The sequence below is a fragment of the Silene latifolia genome, chromosome 2, assembly GCF_048544455.1.
Source record: "Silene latifolia isolate original U9 population chromosome 2, ASM4854445v1, whole genome shotgun sequence".
NCBI lineage: Eukaryota > Viridiplantae > Streptophyta > Magnoliopsida > Caryophyllales > Caryophyllaceae > Silene > Silene latifolia.
The window spans coordinates 79,280,623-79,285,862 of NC_133527.1; the positions used below are offsets into that span (position 1 = coordinate 79,280,623).

General features: G+C 42.7%; 1 non-coding gene across 1 annotated transcript; it reads left to right on the forward strand.

The window, feature by feature from the left end:
• Positions 1–4,033: 4,033 nt before the first annotated feature.
• Positions 4,034–4,139, forward strand: LOC141645176 (small nucleolar RNA R71). The gene has a single exon (XR_012544762.1). It is a non-coding gene; the product is annotated as a small nucleolar RNA R71 (small nucleolar RNA).
• The last annotated feature ends 1,101 nt before the right edge of the window (positions 4,140–5,240 follow it).

The following is a 5,240-nucleotide window of genomic DNA, read 5'->3' on the forward strand; positions in this document are numbered from 1 at the left end:
CAGCAGGACTATCCACTAAGTGACAATGATCAATAGAGGCCTGGAAATCCTCCATTTCCTCCTCAGATGTTTGACCCCCCAATCTTTCAGAAGGGCTCAAGACACAATTGAAATCCCCACAAAGAATCCAAGGAATATGAATTCCACTTGAGAGCAAATTCAAATCATGCCAAAGAGACTTTCTTCCAGCAGTGTCATTAAAGGCATATATCATAGAGCAGTAGAAATGGAATTTTGTACTAATCTCAGTAACCTCCATATGAATGAGCTGAGCACTATAATGGACAAAATGAACATGAAAAATGCCAGGATTCCAAAGCACCCAGACTCTTCCTCCAATGTGACAAGAAGTGTTAGTAGAAACAGACCAACCATCACACACATTAGTTCTAACTGCATTTAGAGACAAAGGTTTTACCTTTGTCTCAAGGAGCCCAAATAAACCTACCTGATGAGAATGTAGGAACCATTTAACTTGTTTTTGTTTAGATGGGTTATTCAGGCCCCTAATGTTCCAGAATCCAAGATTATGCATTACTCCCAGGAGGGAGTAACACACTACCAATTGTACCAATCCCCGCCTTATTAGTAGTTCCAGTCAAAGCAGTGCCAATCCCAGGTTTTGGAGTTGCATTATTCAAGGCATCCTGGAAAGTATACTGACTGAGATGGGTATTGGTTTTCCCTGCTCTAATAATTTCCTGCCTGCTCATAGTGATAGGTGGTTTTGCAGGAGTTTGGACTTGACTGTAAGTACCACCCTTGGACCAAGTAACCTGCAACCTATGCTGGACTTCCTCAGGGGTCCTAGTCCCAGCAGGGGTCACAGGCACAGTGACCACAGGAGATATAGGCTTAGCTGGTTGTGGAGTGGGCACAATGATAGTAGGTGGGTTAACAGTCACAAAAGGAGCCGTGGTCTTTTTTGGGATCCACTGTTGTTGAACAGGTTTCTCAGTTGCTTTTGGTTTAGGCTTCCTGCACTTCTCACTTTCATGACCTATACACCCACACACAGAGCATGAAATTGGTTGCCATTCACACTCAACCACAATCTTAACAATGTTACCATCTTCATCAAGAAACTTAACAAAAGTAGGTAACTTTTGACCAAAGGGGACTTCAAGTAACACACGGGCAAAGCCAAGTCGATTTTTTTCCATAGTAGAGACATCACTGCGTATGTACTTACCCAGTAGTCCTGCAATTTTTGGGAGACACTTACCCCAGAATTTTAAAGGTAAGTTCATCAATTTGAACCATACAGGAACTGCTTTAACATCATCCTTTGTTAATTCAACATTCTCAGTCCAATTTCTCACAATAAGGGGCTTATTATCAAACAAAAAATGACCTTGCCTGAGAACAACATCCTTACTCTGTACAGACTGAAAACGAACCAGGAAAATACCACTGGGTAGGAAAGATACCTTATCAATTGGATAGTTCGTCCAGATACACCTGATAAACCCTTCAACAACATCCAAAGGGGGATTCGCATCTAGGATGAAACATTAAACAGAGGGCTTCCATAAATTGAGCTCTTCCTGAATATCCTCCCTGGTAACTTGCATCAAATCCTTAGGCTCCTCCTCTATAGTCGCTAAAGTTGCTTTCTTTCTCTTACCCTGAACCAACCATTCTTCACCACTCTCATTAATTTCAACAGCTTCAAGGTCAAAAGGAGCCAGACCAGTAATTTCGTTAACATTCTTCGTTTTAGTAACAGTAGATTCAGAAGGACTAGTTTTCTTTTGATTATTTATAACAGGAGATGAAGATTTAGACATGCTTTTGGGATTTTGTGTAGATTTATTTGCAGAATTTGAGGTGGATGCAGTAGCTCGCACCATTATTGCAGAAAAAACGGCGCACAAAAACCTAGCAGATCTTCCTTTTTTTCAGAGCTTTTTCTCTCTCTCTCTCTCTAGTTTCTCTCTCTTCAAGTTTTTTTTAACTCTTTTGACTTACATTAATTGCACAATAACCATTTACAGCTCCTGCATTATTTTCATCTGTACCTGCAGCAAGGAAACAGACGAACTTTCCTCCTTTTTGCTCTCAATCTGAGGCGCAGGGGTCACGATAGCAGCACAATATTCCAAATTTTCATTTGGAGTGTCAATAGGAGGGTCAGTAGAAGAAAGGGCATTGCATGGCTGAGCTTGCATGGGAGCCCTTCAGAACTTAGACTGATGGAATATCAATTCCTCGTCCCTAACCTGAAAAGTCAATGTCTTGCCCCTTACGTCTATCACTGCACGGGCAGTGAATAAAAATGGCCTCCCTAAAATGATAGGGGTATGTGTGTCCTCGGGGATGTCAAGTACAATGAAATCAACCGGAATAAATAATCTCCCGATCTTAACAGGTATGTCTTCTATGACACCTAACGGCCGTGATATACTACGATTGGCCATCTGAACAGTCATATTTGTGCAATTAAACTTGGTCAAACCAAGTCTCTTAGCAAGAGACAGCGGTAAGACACTCACGCTAGCGCCAAGATCGCATAACGCGTTATCAATTAAGTGGGTACCAATGTGACACGGAATTGTGAAACTACCCGGGTCTGATTATTTGGGAGGTAACTTATTCTGAACTAGGGTCGTCCCTACCTCGGTCAAAGCTACCGTCTCATGATCATTAATGTGCCACTTACGTGATAAAATTTCTTTCATAAATTTAAGGTAAGAGGGTACCTGTGTCAGCAATTCGGCGAACGGAACGGTAACTTGCAAGCTTTTCAGGAGTTCGGCAAATTTACCGAACTGTTGATTAGCCTTTGTTTTCTGCAGTCGCCTCGGGAAGGGCACCGTAATAGGTATTTCGAGCCCCTTGTTCCTCTCTTCCTACGTGTCTACTGGATCAAGCTCTACATCCTTCGATCGAGACTTCTTTCCTCTCGAACGGGGTCTTTGAGGCGATATTTCACTCGATCGAGCAAAAATATCACTTTATCGAGCAGAATCATCAATAGAATCACTCGATCGAGCTGTCTGTTTTACTCGATCGAGCTATTCTTTTTCCTGGTCACTCGATCGAGTATAAATTCCACTCGATCGAGCCCTTTCTTCAGCTTTTTCACTCGATCGACCACCTGAAACCAGTCGATCGAGTATCTTCTTTGTTGCCAGCTCTTTTTCATCCACAGTACACTGTTCATCAGTAGTAATTACCTTCCTCGGGTCTGTTTTCAACAATTCTGGTCCCTCATATGAACGACCGCTTCTTAGATTTGTTAAATTCACCGTCTCGTGTGGGTTCTTATCAGATTGTGACGGTAAATGACCCTGTTTCCTTGTGGATTGGTTCGCGGCTAACTGGGCAACTTGAGTTTCAAGTGACTTAATGGATGCATCTTTCTGTTGGTCACTTAGTTGCCATTGCTTTGTCAAAGACTGCAGCATCGTCTTCAACTCAGATAACTCGCTCACCCCACCTGAGGATGATGCACCATGATTAGGTGTAGGAAAGGAAGGAGGCTTTTGAAAGCCTTGTTGAGCCTTTACGAGGAGGGACATATGGCTGCTGCTACTGCGGAGAAGGGGTAGGATTGAGCACATTTTGACTTGTCCACCTCAAATTGGGATGGACTGCCCCTTGGTTATTATAATAGGAACCCCCTCCTTGCCTGTATTGTTGAAAACCAAGGACTTGTTCCTTCTCTGTAAGATAGCCAACAGCAGTATGACCGTCGTTGCTCCCACACCACTCACATGTGACGGTCTCCCCTCTAGTAAGCAAATGGACCGTCTGAGGCTCCCCAGCAGAATGCAGCTCCAATTTATCAAAACGAGCATTTATAGCTTCCAGCTGAGCCACGACTTCCTTATCAACCACGTGAACTATTCGAATACCATCCCTCGGGTTCCCATACTCGGCACAACGGGTCGCCATCTTCTCAATAATCGCCCATCCTTTATCATCATGAGTATTCTTTTGAAATATTCCGTTGGATGAGGCATCCAGTATGGCTCTGTGGTCATCGTACAACCCATTGTAGAACTGATTGGACAGAAACCATGGGTCAAAACCATGGTGAGGAAGAGACCTCACCAACCTCTTGAACCGGCACCAAGCTTCATAGAAAGTTTCATCAGGTGCCTGCTTGAAACTAGTGATCTTTGCCCTCAACTGATTAGTGCGCTGCGGAGGGAAATATCTCTTATAAAAAGCAAGAGCAACGGTCTCCCAGTCTGTGATCCCCACGGCCGTACGGTCCAAGTCAGTCAACCACTCCCTGGTTGAGTCAGTAAAAGAAAAAGGAAACAACACCTCCTTAATCTTATCTTGAGTTACCCCCTTTGTGGTGGGGATAGTATAACAGTAGTCCATATACACCTCCATATGCTTCCTCTGGTCTTCACCTACCACACCTCTAAAGAGATTTCTCTCCACCAGATTGATATAGGACGGGCGGATGTCAAAAGTATTCCCATCCTCAGTCTGGAGATTAAAACTCTTAGGAATAGATGATGCTTTAGGCTCCGAATGACTTGCAATATTCGGCATCTTTACTGGTTGGTTTACAGAACTGAGATTATCTTCAGCTAAAGATTGATCTTCTATAAATGGGAAATGCTGTTCGGGTTCGAAAGTACTCAAGTCTTCCTTTCGTGATTCTCTTTGCAGACGGAGTCTATGCCTGAACAGTCTCTCTGGCTCAGAATTAGCTGAAACTAATTCCAACCTGTTTGACCTGGGCATACACAACACTGAAAGAAAATAAATAAGAACTGTCTCAAGGAATAAGAATTCCCTGAGAAAGATAAAATAAACGTAATAAAAACAGATAGGGAATTGCCTCGACGACAACGACGCCAAAATTTGACAGGGCAGTCGTATACCTATCAAAAATAACTAACTAAACTAACTATATAGCTAGGGAAGTCAGGTCGATCTCCTCAGGGAGGCAAGATATCTGTAAAGAGTCCGTCTATTTGGTCACAAAATGGGGGGTTTATAAGTTATTTCTAAACTAATTAAGGCATTAAAGGAAGAGAAATAAAGAAGAACAATAAAGGCAGAAAATAAGAATAAAGTGATCAATAAAGAAGGGACATGTCAAGATTTCGGTTCACTACAGTAGTCCAGTGACTCGACTGCAAATAGTCTAGATAAATTACTGTGAGATGGATATGGAAAGGTCTTTCCGGTCCACTTTCTATCCTAGATTTCCACTAACTTAACTTCCGTCCTCGTCAGGGTAGTCTACTGTTCATAACAGGTCTATTAAG